This window comes from Bos grunniens, chromosome 6 (assembly GCF_055505025.1).
Source record: "Bos grunniens cultivar Pamir isolate PY7600 chromosome 6, Bosgru_T2T1.0, whole genome shotgun sequence".
Lineage (NCBI taxonomy): Eukaryota > Metazoa > Chordata > Mammalia > Artiodactyla > Bovidae > Bos > Bos grunniens.
Genome location: NC_141170.1, coordinates 20,498,438 through 20,517,275, shown reverse-complemented (window position 1 = coordinate 20,517,275; position 18,838 = coordinate 20,498,438).

Here is an 18,838-nt window from a genome sequence, read left to right as displayed (position 1 = left end):
GTTGTCTGCCAAACCAAGCCCCTTTCTCCGAACCCTCTCCTCAACCAAGGGTGGCCCGTTTGCAGCCAAATTTATTTTATACAATCCCCACCCCCACCTCCAATGCCAAAATCAAAGCTGGGGTAAACACTTGACTCACTGATCAATTGGATTTTCTCTCCTGGGAATTAAAATTGAATGTAAATTAGAATACTGGGTCTCTAAGCATTTGACTAGAGGGCTAGAGCTAGGGGGAAATATTATGAGAGTGAGCAGCCTTTTGTAACATGTGGATCAGAGAAGCTGAGAAGATAGGTTTTGAGTGTGAAGGAGGAGAGAGAGAAAGAATGAGCAGACGTATAGAAAGAACCAGAGGCCACGTGGTCCTGAAAGATGGTATCTGCCTTGGTTCTTCATCACATACTAGTCACTGACTTCTGTCCTCAGCTGAACTTCCTCCCTTGGATTATATACAATGGTCCTGTTCCCCAAGATTCACACTTTGCATGAGCAAATCTGAGCACATTTGTTATTATGACCCAAAGAACCTTAACCAAAAGCAAAGATTTATTAAATGCTAAGCAGAAATCAGGATATATTATGTCTATAACATTTCACTAATCTAATCTAATAACCAATTCTGTCAGAAAAGAAAGGAAGTGACCTGAGGCTGAGGGATTATTTAGTGACTCTATCCAAACTCTTGGGAGATTTGAGAAGAAAAATGCGGTAGTCACTACATACAATCCAGTTGTAATTTTTTTAGTCATTAAAAATAATCTTATTCAATCTGAAAAGCAATGAAAGGAAAGAAAAGAAATCATTCATGTGGCTACCTTCCTAATATAACCACTCTGAGCATTTTGATATGTTTCATGTGATTTTTCCCTTATGTGTGGACTTTTAACAGTGAAACTACATGTTCTCCTTTTTTCATCAGATATTATGCCATACATATTTCCTGTGTTGCTGCATAATCTTCATAGCTAATGTTTTCATGGCTGCCTAATGTTTACTGATCAGTTATCCTATAAAAACAACACTGCAGATCTAGTTCTCTCCAGTTTGAAATTCCAAAAAGAAATTCCTAAGTATATATGGCTATTTTTATCATAAGAAAGAAGTTCTCTTTTATAGGGTTGGAGATAATCAGACTTTACCATTTTGCATCTCTCAAGTTTTATGTTCATGGGACTTCCTGGTGGTCCAGTGGTTAAGACTCAGTATTCCCAAAGCAAGTGGCCCAGGTTTGATCCCTGGTCAGGGAACTAGAAAGATCCCACATGCCACAACTAAGACCAAGCACAGCAAAACTTTTTTGTTTAAGTTTATTCCTTTTTATTGGTGGCTCAGACGGTAAAGCGTCTGCCTGCAATGTGGGAGACCTGGGTTCGATCCCTGGGTCGGGAAGATCCCCTGGAGAAGGAAATGGCAACCCACTCCAGTACCCTTGCTTGGAAAATCCCATGGATGGAGGAGCCTGGTAGGCTGCAGTCCATGGGGTAGCAAAGAGTCAGACACGACTGAGTTGACTTCTTTTTCAGGGAACTAGATCCCACATGCCACAACTAAGACCAAGCCCAGCAAATATTTTTAAAAGTTTATTCCTTTTTTTTGTTGCATGGTGTGCTCTGATGTGAATGCAGGACAGTTTATTTAAACCATTCAGCTGTTCAAGTTCATCTGAGCAATTTCCAGTTTAGGATTACAATAAGTAAAGCCACTATGAACATTCATGTACAGGTTTTCTATGAACATAAGTGTTCATTTCTTTAGAATAAACACCCAAGAGTGTAATTGCTGATTCAAACAGTACGTGTATGTTTTGTTTTATAAAAAACTGCCAAACTTTTTCAGGGTGACTGTACCATTTTAAATACTCACCAACACTCTAATGAGGCACTTCTGCATCTTCACCAGGATTTGATATTATCATTATTTATTTCAGCCATCCTGAGAGGTATGTAGTGATCTCTCATTGTGGTTTTAATTTGCATTTCCTCATGTCTGGTGACGTCATACATCTTTTTGTGTGATTATTTGCCTTCTGCAAAAAAAGCAAGAGAGTTCCAGAAAAACATCTGCTTCATTGACTATGCCAAAGCCTTTAGCTGTGTGGATCACAACAAAATGTGGAAAATTCTTAAAGAAATGGAAATACCAGACCACCTTACCTGCCTCCTGAGAAATCTGTATGCAGGTCGAGAAGCAACAGATAGAACCAGACATGGAACAACAGATTTGTTCCATACTGGTAAAGGAGTACGTCAAGGCTGTATATTGTCACCCTGCTTATTTAACTTATATGCAGAGTACATCATGTGAAATGCTGGGCTGGATGAAGCACACAAGCTGGAATCAAGATTGCTGGGAGAAATATTAACCTCAGATACGCAGATGACACCACCCTTATGGCAGAAAGCATAAAAGAACTAAAGAGCTTCTTGATGAAAGTGAAAGAGGAGAGTGAAAAAGTTGGCCTAAAACTCAACATTTAGAAAACTAAGATCGTAGCATCCAGTTTCATCACTTAATGGCAAATAGATGAGGAAACAATGGAAACAGTGAGAGACTTTCTTTTCTTGGACTTAACAATCACTGCAGATGGTGACTGCAGCCATGAAATTAAAAGATACTTGCTCCTTGGAAGAACAGCTATGAGCAACCTAGACAGCATATTAAAAAGCAGAGACATTACATTGCCAACAAAGGTCTGTCTAGTCAAAGCTATGATTTTTCCTGTAGTCATATATGGATGTGAGAGTTGGACTATAAAGATAGCTGAGCGCTGAAGAACTGATGCTTTTGAACTGTGGTGTTGGAGAAGACTCTTGAGAGTCCCCTGGACTGCAAGGCGATCCAACCAGTCCATCCTCAAGGAAATCAGTCCTGAATATTCATTGGAAGGACTGATGCTAAAGCTGAAACTCCAGTATTTTGGCCACCTGATGCGAAGAACTGACTCCTTGGAAAAGACCCTGATGCTAGGAAAGATTGAAGGTGGGAGGAGAAGGGGACGACAGAAGATGAGATGGTTGGATGGCATCACTGACTCAATGGGCATGAGTTTGAGCAAGCTCTGGGAGTTGGGATGGACAGGGAAGCCTGGCATGCTGCAGTCCTTGGGGTCACAAAGAGTTGGACATGACTTAGAGACTGAACTGATACCCACTTCAGTGAAATATCTGTATGTATTTATAGGGAAAGCACTCCTTGTGTTTATGCTCTACCCTATTTCCATTATTCTCACACTTTAACAGTTCACAACAGCTCTGACACTCAATCTAATGGGAAAAAGAACCCTTATTTCCTCTTTACTTACATTCACAACACTTCGACCAGAGGTGCGTAGGTTTTGCCTCAACACCAAGCAGTTCTCAGTTCCTCCCGACACCAGCTGAGTGTTTACAGTTTAACTCAGTTCTGACGCTGTCGACTTGTAGATAGCATCAGATCCCACAGGCTAAGGGCTCAGACTCACAAGGCTGCCCCGGGCCACTTCAGATGCCGACTGCAAGTCCAGGTCTTTACCTATTCCTTTGACCAACCAGCTGTAAATCAGAGTTTCCCACAACCCTTAGTCAGTTTCCATTAGTTTGCTAGAGTGGCTCACAGGACTTGGGAGAAGAGTTTACTTGATCACCAGCTTAATATAAAATGATATGACTCGGGAACAACCAGATGGAAGAGAGGCACAGGACAAGGTGTGAGGGGGAGGCACGGTACATCCAACCCTTCTCTGAATGCATCGCTCTCCCAGCATCTCTATGTTTCCACCAACCCAGAAGCTCCACTGACCTTGTCCTTTTGGGTTTGTATGGAGGCCTTCTCTCGTAGGTGTGGTCAATTTAATCATCAGTCTTTTTTGAGGAATTCAACCTCCAGCCCCTCTCCCCTCCTTGGAGATCAGGAGATGGGCAGAAGTTCCAACTATCTAATCACATGGTTGGTTCCCCGACAACCAGCTCCCATCACATGATTATCTAGGAGTTTTCCAAAAATGACTTTATTATCGTACACAGATAGGGGAAAGGGAATTTTTATGAATAACAGAAGATACATATTTCACCTTTATTGCTCTAAAGCTATTTCAGAAACAAACGAAAAGAAGTATTATAACAAAAGATGCTGCTATTGCTCTGTTCAGCTAGAAAATTACAAGTGTTTTAGGAATTATGTGCCAGGAAGGGACAAAAATCCTATAAATCACAATACCATGATGTCTTTTGCTCATATTCTAATTTATTACCCTTTCTCTGAGACCCACTCCCCACACATATTGATGCACTTAATGGGATCTCAGTTCTCCAACCAGGGATTGACCCTGGGGCATGGCAATGAAAACCCCGAATCCTAACCACTGGGCAACCAGGGAACTCCTCAGTTCTTTATCTTTTATGACTGAACTGTGGTCTTTATAATCTTTATATTGAGTTGGCAAAAAGGTTGTTCAGAAACAACAACCTGAACAACCTTTTGACCAACTCAATATATTCTAAGTACTAGTCCTTTTTCTTTTGTGTGGCTTGCAGATATTTATCCAAGTTTGTATCTTGTCTTTTCATCTTCTTTCTAGGTGCTTTCCCAGAACAAAAGTTTTAATTTTGATGAAGTCCAATTTGTCAATTTTTCCTGTTACAAATTGTGCTGTTTTACCAAACAAGCTCAAGAAGGCTTTGCCTAGCCTTAGTTCCCAAAGATTTTCTCCTATATTGTTGTCTAAAAGTTTCATGTTTTTTTATATAAGTCTGTGACTAATTTTGAGTTTATTTTTGCATAAGCTGTAAGGTTTAGGTTGAGATTCTGGTTTTTGGCTTTTTTGCCCATCAAGGTCCAGTTGCTCCATATGCACTTGGAGAGGAAAAGCTTTCTCTTCTTCCCTTCTAAGTTTGTTGGCTGGAATAATAATTAACTGATATAAAACAGATTAACAGAAGAAAAGCAAACATAACTTTATATGTTCAGGATACCCATAAAGACATGAATGCTGTGCTGTGCTGTGCTTAGTCATGACTCTTGGTGACCCATGGACTGTAGCCCGCCAGACTTCTCTGTCAGTGGATTCTCCAGGCAAGAATACTGGTGTGGGTTGCCATGCCCTCCTCCAGGGGATCTTCCCAACCCAGGTATCAAACGCAGGTCTCCCACATTGCAGGTAGGTTTTTTTTACCATCAGAGCCATCTGGGAAGCCCAAGAAAACAGGAGTGAGTAGCCTATCCCTTCTCCAGGGGATCTTCCTGATCCAGGAATTGAATGGGTCTCCTGCATTGTAGGCAGATTCTTTACCAGCAGAGCTACCAGAGTAGCCCTAAAGACATGAGACTCAGAGGCAACTGAGGCTTACATACTATTCTAAGCTAAGAAGGGGGTAGGGTGTGGGCCCTCAAAGTGGAGGAAGACAAGTCGTAGGATGAAGAAGAGAGTAAATGTTTACTCTGACGTGCAGATAAGTCCTTCTGTTATTAAAAAGTTATCTCTGGTAATTACTCTTTTGCTGGTACAGGCCCCCTGTTTAAACTCTTTTAGACAGTTAAGGAGAAGGTTAAAAAGAAAAGTCTTCCCGACTCTGCTGGGCCTTGATTATCTTCAGCTCAAAATAATCCCCATGCGAAAATAGCACGTTCTGGGGAAGCCCGCCCCAAACCCCCCTATATTGTTCCTTTTTATCCCTCAAAGTTCACTCTTTTCAAATATTAATGTGATTATCTCTGCTTAATGATGAAAAAAATTGAACCCGGAAGGAAGAAATGAGGTACAAGAAACAAAGAGAGGGGCTTCCCTGGTGCTCCAGTGGTTAAGGCTCCGCACTTCCACTGCCTGGGACATGGGTTTGATCCCTGATCCAGGAAGTTAAGTTCTCACATGTTCCTCGTACGGCCGAAATAAGTAAAATTTCTTTAAAAAAGAGAGATTTGAATCCAAAATTTGAAACCTAAGAAAAGAAAGCAGAGCTTCTCCAATGGCTCAGTGGTAAAGAATCTGACTGCCAATGCAGGAGAACACGGGTTCAATCCCTGAAAATCCCAGATTTGCAATCTGGGAAAATCCCACATGCTGTGGAGCAGCTAAGCCTGGGTGCTGCAACCATTAAGCCTGTGCTCCAGAGCCTGGGAGCCGCAACTACTGTAGGCCTGGCCTAGAACCCATGCTCAACAGCAAGAGAAGCCACCCCATTGAGAAGCCTGCATGTCACAGCTAGAGAAAAAGCCTGCCTGCAGCAACGAAGACCCGGCACAGCCAAAAATAAATTATCAAAAAAAGAAAAGGGAATTCCACCATGGTTCAGAGGATAAGACTCCATGCTTACACGACAGAGGGCATGGGTTTGATGTCTGGTTGGGGAACTAAGATCCCACACATTTTGTGATGTGGCCAAAAATTAAAAAAAAAAAAAGTAGAAAAATCTTCAATGTATCAGTGTGATAGAGATCATGCAACGCAAAGAGGCAAGACATGTGAAAGCAGAAGGGAGATCATAGATCAGCTGGTCTGAGCCTCCCTTTTTGCAGATGAGGAAAATGAGGCCAGGAGGCTAACTGTCCCACTGACAATCACTCACGAAGTGTCAGAGCTGGACTAGAGCCCTTGGCTCCTGATGTCCAGTATAGTGCCCTTCCTGAAACATTCTGCTCCTTCACTCACTCGGCGATTATGGATTGCACATGTCATGTATACCCAGAAACTTAACCCATCACCAGTTTGATCATAGACAGTACTTCTGAAAATTGATGGCTTTATTTCCTTTCTCATCAATTCACCTTTAAGAGAGAGGAGCAAAGAAGGAGGAGACAGAAGGAAAAAAAAGGGAAAGGGAATAAGCTTTAGACAAACATAAAATCATCATTGGAGAAAGCCTAATAATATTTCTGTTCCTAAAAGAGGGAAAAAAATTAGATTTAGAAAAGCCCATTTGGGATTTCCCTGGTGTCCAGTGGCTAAGATTCCATGATTCCAATGCAGGTGGCCTGGGTTCAATCCCTGGTCAGGGAACTAGATCCCACATGAGACAACTAAAACGTTGTGCAGAGAGAGAGAGAGAGAAAGAAAAAAAACCCATTTCAACACATACACACAAATCCTTTTAACTTATTTAAACAGTAACTCAGACTGTTGACAATTTTATCAAGTTACAGAATAAAACAGCCAATATTAATCCCCTCAGAATGGACATGAAGGATGTTTGAGGAGGGAAGAAGTTTTTCTTTAAACTACATGATCTTTCAGACAGCTAAGATAGACAGTCCCTTCAAAACAGAGTTGTTTTCTCTTTCTCTTTCTTATTCTAAGGTGTCTCTAAAATGAACCATCTTATTTAGGTCAAAGTTCTGCAGAGTAGCCGGTACAATTCCAAACCATCTTCTAATGAAGCTATGTCAGAAAGTAGTGCAAGTTTATTAGCAGACAACCCATGAGAAGTTGGCTGACATTTGGTCAAAAATAAAAATAGAACTTAGAAGAGTTTTGGTCCCTAAGCCCAAGGATTAGTTGCCCTGCCTGCTTACTCAAAAAATCAGCATGTCTCTGAAGCCCAAAGAGATAATAAAAGTCCAGATTCAGCATAAAACCCTGCAGTTAAGGACAGGGAGTTCTTGGCAGGGGAAACACAAGGGGTCTGAGATGTGTATATTGCTACTGAGTTGAGGTCCTGGTTTGTGGCAGCAAAGGACTTGTGCATACACTGATGGCAGTTGTTCCAGGCCAATCAGCCCAAGACTAGGACCAAACCTGTAGTCAAACACACATGTTGCAACAAGAGAGACTGCACATGGGAGAAACTATAGGTGTCTCAAGGGAAGAGTTACAGGATTGGAGAGAATGCCATATTTAGGTGAAATTTAAAGGAAAATCAAATGTTGTGATAGGATCAAAACAAAGCACGTCAGTTCAGTTCAGTTCAGTTCAGTTCAGTTGCTCAGTCGTGTCCTACTCTTCGACCCCATGAAGCGCAGCACGCCAGGCCTCCCTATTCATCACCAACTCCTGGAGTCCACCCAAACCCATGTCCATTGTGTCGGTGATGCCATCCAACCATCTCATCCTCTGTCGTCCCCTTCTCCTCCCACCCTCAATCTTTCCCAGCATCAGGGTCTTTTCAAATGAGTCAGCTCTTTGCATCAGGTGGCCAAAGTATTGGAGTTTCAGCTTCAGCATCAGTCCTACCAATGAACACCCAGGACTGATCTCCTTTAGGATGGACTGGCTGGATCTCCTTGCAGTCCAAGGGACTCTCAAGAGTTTTCTCCAACACCACAGTTCAAAAGCGTCAATTCTTCAGCGCTCAGCTTTCTTTATAGTCCAACTCTCACATCCATACGTGACCACTGGAAAAACCATAGCCTTGACTAGACAGACCTTTGTTGGCAAAGTAATGTCTCTGCTTTTTAATATGCTGTCTAGGTTGGTCATAACTTTCCTTCCAAGGAGTAAGCGTCTTTTAATTTCATGGCTGCAATCACCATCTTGCAGTGATTTTGGAGCCCAGAAAAATAAAGTCAGCCACTGTTGCCACTGTTTCCCCATCTATTTCCCATGAAGTGATGGGACCGGATGCCATGATCTTCATTTTCTGAATGTTGAGCTTTAAGCCAACTTTTTCACTCTCCTCTTTCACTTTCATCAAGAGGCTCTTTAGTTCTTCACTTTCTGCCATAAGGGTGGTGTCATCTGCATACCTGAGGTTATTGATATTTCTCCCAGCAATCTTGATTCCAGCTTGTGCTTCTTCCAGCCCAGCATTTCTCATGATGTACTCTGCATAGAAGTTAAATAAGCAGGGTGACAATATACAGCCTTGACGTACTCCTTTTCTTATTTGGAACCAGTCTGTTGTTGCATGTCCAGTTCTAACAGTTGCTTCCTGATCTGCATACAGATTTCTCAAGAGGCAGGTCAGGTGGTCTGGTATTCCCATCTCTTTCAGAATTTTCCACAGTTTATTGTGATCCAGGGTTTTGGGTAAAGGGGACAGCATCAGTTGTGGCCTGCCAGGACGTCCCTGGGGTTCCAGTGGTTAAGAATCTTTCTTCCATCACCGGGGATGCGAGTTCAGTCCCTGGTCAGGGAAGACCCCACAAATGCTGCAGGGCCACTAAGTCTGCGCACCACAACTACTGAGCCGGAGCATCGAGAGCCTGAGCTTCAAAACAAGAGAAGCCAGCACGATGAGAAGGCATCACTCTGCAAGACCCAACTTGTGGCAACTATAGAAGGCCCACGCCCAGCAACAAAGACCCAGCACAACCAAAAATAAACAATATAATATACTTAGACCTGGCCTGCCAAAGTGAACAGGCTTGTTTCCTTGGAAATGACAAAGTTAAGGTAAAGGTGGAATGTGGTTCTCAGAGACCACTTCTCTGAAGCTGGGTAGGAAATCATTTCTCACATTCATGCCTTTGTGTAATCAGCTACACTTGAGTGTGGTGGGGCTTCTCGCTTGCTTCTGCAACCAGGAGAATATAGCAAAGGTGATAAGATGTCACTCAAAGTAAGATCACCTCACTTTGCCTAAGACTGTCTTGCTGTCGTACTCACTCCAGATATTATTCTCACTGGCTTCATTAATCTAATGGATCATTTTTTTTATTTTGGAGGTTTTCATTGATTTATTCATATACTTATGCACTAATTTGAACAAATACATATACATAGAGTGCAAACCATCATATTTATTAGACAAAACAGTGTGCCAGGGGCTCTAGAGGATTTCAGGGTAATATGAGAACCCTTATAATGGCATGTCTGGCTCTCTGTCCCAGGAATATTTTGATCTCATAGTTGGAGCTACTCAGCTATCATGTGAGAGCTTGCTCTTGCTGTTGAACCAAAGGAACCGAGCATCTGCATCCACAGAGTGGGCTCAGCTGTGCTGCTGCACTTGGACTCATCCCCCCATTCACTTATTCATTCGTCATATATCTATGGAGGTACAAACATGTCCTTGACGTGATTTAAATTCTGATTGACAGAAAAATCAACAGGACATGGCTCCTAGCTTCAAGGAGCTCATGGTCTAGCGAGAGAGTCAGACATCTTGACAATAATTATATTGGGCTTCCCTGGTGGCTCAGATGGTAAAGAATCTGCCTGCAATGCAGGAGACTCAGGTTCAATCCCTGGATCGGGAAGATCCCCTGGAGAAGGGAATGGCTACCTACTCCAGTATTCTTACCTGGAGAATCCCATGGACAGAGGAGCCTGATGGGCTACAGGCTATGGGTAGTTCATCCTTATGTGGAGGGTGCTGTTGGAATACAGAGGATCAAATCTCTTCTCCTGTCTGGAGAGGCCTGGGAAGACTTGACAGAGGAGCTGATTGTGAGCTCTGTCTAGAGGAAAGACTGTGAACCCCAGGTAGATAAGGGAGGAAGTGGTGTTGCAGGCAGAGGGACCTGCGAGTGTAGAGAGAGGGCTCCCTGTGTTCAAGGAGCTGCAGAGAGTCTGGTGTTGACAGGGAGAAGGTGGGGATGACACTTGGAAAGATTGACTGGGTCAAGACCATGAGGGGTCTTGGTTTCATTGAACTCTACTTCCAAAAGTTAGTCTCTGGCTTTCTTCCTGGTGACCAAACTCCACCTTCTGTCTCTACCTTGGCTGGTTTGTTTATAAACCCAGTTTCCAGTTTTCCCTCTTGAGGACTCACATGTGACCAAATCACTCTTTACTTCAGACACCAGCTCTTTCTTCTTTCTTCCCTCAACCTCTGCCAGCTGTCTCCAACCATTTCTCCAGGCTGAAGCTACACAGCTTTCCAGATGCAGAATCTTGGATTCTCAAAAATTGAAGGCATTTTTAAGACTATCAGACCAGTGGTCTTTTAATCTTCCTTTTGTTATATATTAACAGACATGGTGATTTTCTTCTGCAAAACATACTTCCAAGGAGGTATTTGCACCGAAACCCTGTTCCTGTCTTTCCACTTCAACTAACATCAGTGAACTGCAAGTAGTTGAAAGAGACATCATTGTAGGACTAACGCTGAAACTTCGAACACTGGCGCTCCTTAAACCACAGGTAACAATTTCCCTGTGACTGATCTCGAGGATCTGATCTCAACCACAGACACTTCTTTCAACACCCCAGAACCTCAGCTTGACTATTCCTGATAATGTAAATCTCGTCTTTCCTAAGCAGTCATTCAACTCCTGAAAGTGAAAGTTGCTCAGTCGTGTCCAACTCTTTGCAGCCCCATGGACTATACAGTCCATGGAATTCTCCAGACCAGAATACTGGAGTGGGTAAACTTTCCCTTCTCCAGGGGATCTTCCCAACCCAGGGATCAAACCCAGGTCTCCCGCATTGCAGGTGGATTCTTTACCTACTGAGCCACAAGGGAAGCCCTAGAATACTGGAGTGGGTAGACTGTCCCTTCTCCAGTGGATCTTCCCAATCCAGGAATCGAACTGGGGTCTCCTACATTGCAGGCGGATTCTTTACCAGCTGAGACATGAGGGAAGCCCCATTCAATTCGAGGACAGCTCCAAATATTAGTTCTTTCTTAAACAGAGTAGAATCTCCCTTTCCGTGATTTTATGTATCCCAGTCCCAGTCTTTGGTTACAGAGAATAAATATAATCATGCCTCCACATAACAGTCCTTGAAATATCTAAAGATGATTACTCTAGTTCCAATAGCAGTTTTCTTTTTCTACTTTAAATATTCCACAGGAATGGTTTCCATTCTTGGAGGACTAAATGGACCATTTAGGTTATTGGGGTAGACAAAAATTGGATTAGATATTTAATAATTTTCTCTTCCACTAAGAGGAAAGTCAGAATAGTTTTAGCTTCAGAAAACCCATGTGTTATACCCCACAGGGTTATTTTATTAGTGGGTAACTGACCAAAGAATTATAAATCAATGGGGTAACAAAAGCATTATGGTACAGTCTTAGGATAATTTATTGTGTGACTAAAATCTTGCTTTAGAAAAATAAGTTACAGAATCTCAGAATGTCAGCATGGACTGCAATGCCATATTTCTACTAAATAAAAGGACTAGTATGAAAGACAGACAAGGCAATGGCACCCCACTCCAGTACTCTTGCCTGGAAAATCCCATGGACAGAGGAGCCTGGTAGGCTGCAGTCCATGGGGTCGCTAGGAGTCCTACACGACTGAGCGACTTCACTTTCACTTTTCACTTTCATGCATTGGAGAAGGAAATGGCAACCCACTCCAGTGTTCTTGCCTGGAGAATCCCAGGGACGGGGGAGCCTGGTGGGCTGCCGTCTATGGGGTTGCATTGGAGAAGGAAATGGCAACCCATTCCAGTGTTCTTGCCTGGAGAATCCCATGGACGGAGAAGCCTGGTAGGCTGCAGTCCATGGGGTTGCAAAGAGTCGGACATGACTAAAACGACTTAGCACCAGTATGAAAGTAAAACAAAACCCCAAAAACTTCTTGTTTTTTCCCTATACATCTGAATTGTGGTAAGAAGTAAATTTTTGAATTTATTTCACAAAATTGTCATGGGGAAATACAGACAAAAGGAAAAATTAACAAATGAAAATAGTATTTTCTAACCCATTCACCCCTTTTCCCAACGCACATCTAATACGAAATTTAGTGCTTTTTATGCTGCATATTTTATCAATAAAAATGTTTTAATAGAATGATATTCTGATGAATTATCAATTTTTTCCTATAGCTAAATATAAAGCAAATTTAAATCTTTGCTTAACTTGATATGGAGAGCAGTAAAGCCATTTTCAGTGTTTTTCATTTTATTTTTATTTCTCTGAAATTATTTAATCAGACTCAATTCTTTGTTTTGAAGATTTGGTCACATCTTGCCCATATCTAGTTTTACCACTGAAAATTTTGCCACTATAATTTTTTTTTCTTTGGCCTCGTGTGGGATCTTAATTCCTTAACTATGGATTGCACTCAGGCCCTCAGCAGTGAAAGTGCAGAGTCCTAACCACTGTTCCACCAGGGAATTCCCTATAGTTTCTTTTTATGACCATAATTTCTACCAAATAAAAATTTCCCGGTCATAATTTTGCATATATAAATTTTGTCAAAAGATTTCACTCTTTTGTTAATTTTTAAGTTTTATTTTCTAAGGTCAACATTCTTATTAATACAGATCTGAATCTGATAAAGTCTGACCCAAGCATGTTAAATATTTCAACTTAGAACTGGTTAAGTCAGAGAAAAAAATTTAGTATTGTATTACATACCCTCAAAAATAACAATTCACTTAATGTGGCTTTATCTGTTTATGATATCAAAAGGTAGATTTTCTTCTTCCAAATAAAGATTCTAGGATAAATTCAAGATTTCTTTGAATGAAAAAAATGCACCTTCTAAAACAAAACATTATAAAATTATACAAAGATTATAAACATTATGCTGCTGCTGCTGCTGCTGCTAAGTCGCTTCAGTCTTGTCTGACTCTCTGCAACCCCATGGACTGCAGCCTACCAGGCTTCTCCGTCCATGGGATTCTCCAGGCAAGAACACTGGAATGGGTTGCCATTTCCTTCTCCAATGCGTGAAAGTGAAGTCGCTCAGTCGTGTCTGACTCTTAGCAACCCCATGGACTGCAGCCTACCAGGCTCCTCCATCCATGGGATTTTCCGGGCAACAGTACTGGAGTGGGGTGCCATTGCCTTCTCCTATAAACATTATAAAACACTATAAAATAATGCTGTGGATTACTAGGTACACTTCATTTCAGTTCAGTTGCTTAGTCGTGTCCAACTCTCTGTGACCCCATGGACTGCAGCACGCCAGGTCTCCCTGTCCTTCACCAACTCCCGGAGCTTGCTCAAAGTCATGTCCATCCAGTCAGTGAAGCCATCCAACCATCTCATCCTCTGTCGTCCCCTTCTCCTCCTGCCTTCAATCTTTCCCAGCATCAGGCTGAGTCTCAGTGTAACAAAAAAGTATGTTACCAAGAAAGAAACTTGAAAAATTGTAACAAGGCCTTTATTTCATTTACTTCTGGTATTTCTGAATCCCAGAGGATGAATTGGACAGTTTGTGATGAAACTTAGAAAGCTTTTTCCATGAAGCAAACTTAGAAATCTTTGCTTGTGTCTCTGTCTTTCAATCCTCATTCACTGTGTTGAAGAGGTACCAAGTTCTGCGCAATTTTTGGTTAAATGAGTGCTTTCCAAACTGACTGGACTCTCCAGGTAAGGAGTTCCTGCTCACAGTTTCCCCGTCACTAGATCTATGACTCGTCCAGCTTTGAAAATGATCTCAGGTGGTTCCTGTTTCACGTGCTCTGTTCATGCGACAAGCAAAGCAGTGAGCAACACAGTTCCCCGGCGTCGCACTGCTAAAGAGCACCGTGAACAAAGTGGGTTTTTCACTTACTAAAACACTTTAATGGGGACTTCCATGGTGGTCCGGGGGTTGGGTGTCTGCCTGCCAATGCAGGGAACATGGGTTCGATCCCAGGTCGGGGAGATTCCACATGCTGAGGGGCGATTCAGTCCGCGTGCCACCACTTGAGAGCATGTGCACCATGACTAAGGTGGTGATGGCAGTCAAAGATAAATGAATATTTTTTAAGAATAAAAAAGAAAATGCTTTATATACACTAACATATGTGAAATAGATAGCCAACAGAAATTTGCTGTATGACTCAGGAACTCAAACTGGGGCTCTGAAACAACTTGGAGGGGTAGGAGGTGGAAGGAAGATTCAAGAGGGAGGGAACATATGTACACCTATGGTTAATTCATGTTGATATATAATAGAAATCAAACCAATATTGTAAAGCAGTCATCAATCAATTATAAATAAATATAATTTAAAAAAATAAAATGCTTTAATAAGTAGGGATCCAGAAAAAGCCTGGTTACTCTCACTGTAGCAGTTTGTTGAACTGCTGTCCTGATCACTTTTCCCAGGGCCCATTTGGCTATGGAGTTGGGCACCTGGAGTTCTCCCACACGGTTGTCCTTTGGGCCCGGGAATCCACCCATAGCAGCAGTCACCTCAAGGCTCCACTGGCCTGACATGTGGCTTCCTAAGATTTCTTAAGTCAATATTCAAAGTTTTCAGTGATGTAAAAAAGAGATGTGGGACTTCCCTGATGCTCCAGTGGTTAAGAATCCTCCTTCTAATCCAGGGGATGTGGGTTCCATCCCCAGTCAGGGAACTAAGCCTATGGGCCACAATGAAGACACAGCACAGCCAAAATATAAAAATAAAACTGCTCTTGTACCTCTACAAATGCATAGAGAAATTTAAAGAGGAAAAAAAGAGATGGGATTTTTAAAAAATAAAATGTGTATCACTAATAATATTCATTTTGAATTTGGTATAAGACTGATAATTTATGTTTCTTTCTTAGAAAATACACAAGGAAATTATGATGGTAACTTTTGATCATTCAGGATTTTTCCATTGTCCTAGATGAATTGGTGAATATACTATTTCCACATGCATTTTAGGAACTAACTAGTTCAAAGTTAGTTGCTAACTAGTTTTCACTAACTAGTTCAAAGCAGTATCAAAGCAAAGTTTTGATATTTGCATTGCCCTAATGACTACTGCACAAGTGCACTCATCTCACACGCTAGTAAAGTAATGCTCAAAATTCTCCAAGCCAGGCTTCAGCAATATGTGAACCGTGAACTTCCTGATGTTCAAGCTGGTTTTAGAAAAGGCAGAGGAACCAGAGATCAAATTGCCAACATCCGCTGGATCATAGAAAAGGCAAGAAAGTTCCAGAAAAACATCTATTTCTGCTTTATTGACTATGCCAAAGCCTTTGACTGTGTGGATCACAATCAACTGTGGAAAATTCTGAAAGAGATGGGAATACCAGACCACCTGATCTGCCTCTTGAGAAATTTGTATGCAGGTCAGGAAGCAACAGTTAGAACTGGACATGGAACAACAGACTGGTTCCGAATAGGAAAAGGAGTTAATCAAGTCTGTATATTGTCACCCTGTTTATTTAACTTATATGCAGAGTACATCATGAGAAACGTTGGACTGGAAGAAACAAGCTGGAATCAAGATTGCCGGGAGAAATATCAATAACCTCAGATATGCAGATGACACCACCCTTATGGCAGAAAGTGAAAAGGAACTAAAAAGCCTCTTGATGAAAGTGAAAGAGGAGAGTGAAAAAGTTGGCTTAAAGCTCAACATTCAGAAAACGAAGATCATGGCATCTGGTCCCACCACTTCATGGGAAATAGATGGGGAAACAGTGGAAACAGTGTCAGACTTTATTTTTCTGGGCTCCAAAATCACTGCCGATGGTGACTGCAGCCATGAAATTAAAAGAGGCTTACTCTTTGGAAGGAAAGTTATGACCAACCTAGATAGCATATTCAAAAGCAGAGACATTATTTGGCAACAAAGGTTTGTCTAGTCAAGGCTATGGTTTTTCCAGTAGTCATGTATGGATGTGAGAGTTGGACTATGAAGAAAGCTGAGTGCCAAAGAATTGATGCTTTTGAACTGTGGTGTTGGAGAAGACTCTTGAGTGTCCCTTGGACTGCAAGGAGATCCAACCTGTCCATTCTAAAGATCAGCCCTGGGTGTTCTTTGGAAGGAATGATGCTAAGGCTGAAACTGCAGTACTTTGGCCACCTCATGCGAAGAGTTGACTCATTGGAAAAGACTCTGATGCTGGGAGGGATTGGGGACAGGCGGAGAAGGGGACGACAGAGGATGAGATGGCTGGATGGCATCACCGACTTGATGGACGTGAGTCTGAGTGAACTCCGGGAGTTGGTGATGGACAGGGAGGCCTGGCGTGCTGCAATTCATGGGGCCGCAAAGAGTCGGACACGACTGAGCGACTGAACTGAACTAACTGACTACTGAGGGCTTCCCAGGTGACACCAGTGGTGAAGACCCTGCCTGCCAATGCAGGAGAGGTAAGAAACTCCGGTTAGAAGCCTGGGTTAGAAACATCCGCTGGAGGAGGGCATGGCAACCCACTCCAGTATTCTTGCCTGGAGAATCCCATGACAGAGGAGCCTGGTGGGCTACAGTCTATAGGGTTGCAAAGAGTCGGACATGAGTAAAGCAAATTATAACGCACGCATGCAATGAGTACTGATGTCCAGCATCTTTTCATGTACTTTTGGACCACTTGTGTATATTCTTTGGGAAAATTTCTATTTGGATTCTTTGCCAGTCTTAAAATTGGGTTATTTGTCTTTCCCCCCAGCTTTGAGTTGTATTTCTTTAATACTCCAGTTACGAGGTTTTTTATTTTTCATCAGATATATGTTTTGCAATATATTCCCATTCTGTGGATTGTTTTCACTCACTTGATGGTATACTTTGAAGCACAAACATTTTTAATTTTAATAAAATCCAATTTATCTGTTTTTTTTTTCTGGCTGTTTTTTTTTCCATTTATTATTTCAGAAATAAGCATCCTATGTAAATTGAAATGGTTAGAATAGTTATCTCTGGATTACTATAATAAATATTTGTCAAAACCACCAACCATGGGTGGGAGGGAGGTTCAAGAGGGAGGGGACATATGTATACTTAAAGCTGATTCAAGTTGATGTATGGCAGAAGCCAACACAACATTGTAAAGCAATTATCCTCCAGTTAAAAATAAATTAAAAAACACCAACCATCTCAATAATCATAGTTATTTCATTCATAAGAACTTCCAAAAATAACTCTTGTATCAAAGAAAAACTTACAAATTGCACGGGAGAGTTAAGTAATGGTCTATGGAGTAGAGAAGGAAAATTGTGCTATTCGAAACTCGAATGAAGCATTTTTCATTTCTTTTTTTTGGTAGACTCATTGTTTTTTTTTTTCTTCTTAATTGGAGGATAATTGCTTTACAATATTGTGTTCACTTCTGCCGTATATCAACATGAATCAGCCATAGGTTTATGTATGTCCCCTCCCTCTTGAACCTCCCTCCCAACTCCCACCCCAACTCCATTGCATTTTTGATTGATACAGCTCATGAAAAAAGCCTCACTTTGCCTTTCTTTTTTTAGTGATTCCTCTGAGATGGAATTCAAGAAACCAAATCTGAGGGGAAAAACTGCTTTCATAATCTCAAGTGTAATACAAATAGGCTTTTTGATAAAAAGCTTTAAAACTTGAAGAGAGGAGAAAGGCAAGCATGTACTCCTTTAAACATTTCAATAAATTTGCAAAACTATTCAGCAATTATGCACATATTGTTTGTATACTTTTAAATTTAGTTATATAGTTATAACTTCTTAACTTAGTTATAGTTATACAGTTGATATACAATATTATATATTACATATTACAATATAGTGATTCACAGTATAATTTTTAAAGATTAGGCTCCGTTTATACTTATCATAAAGTATTGGCTACTATTTCCTGGATTATACAATATATCCTTGCAGCTTATTTTATACATGATAGTTTGTACCTTTTACTCTCCCACCCCTATATTGCCTCTGCCCCTTCCCCCTCCCCACTGGTAACCATTAATTTGTTCTCTATATCTGTGAGTCTGCTTTGTATATTTAAAAATGCAAGAATTTTTATGCTTTGAATATTTTTTCCTGAGTGTTTTAATGATATTTTGTTCTAGACGATTCACGACTTCAACACACATATGTAATATATATTGCTGCTGTTCAGTCACTAACTCGTGTCCGACTGCAACTCCATGGACTGCAGCTCACCGGACTTCCCCACCCTCCACTATCTTCTAGAATTTGCTCAAGTTCACATCCAAGGGGAGTCAGTGATGCTGTCTAACCATATCATCCTCTGCCACCCTCTTGTCTGTTTTTTGTTTTTAATATATATTATGTAAGAGGAATTCTCCATATATTTAACATTGTGGACTCTCTTAAAAGTGTGAAACAATGAGAAGTCAAACATGACCACATCTATGTTGTAAGGAGAGTCCTGAGAA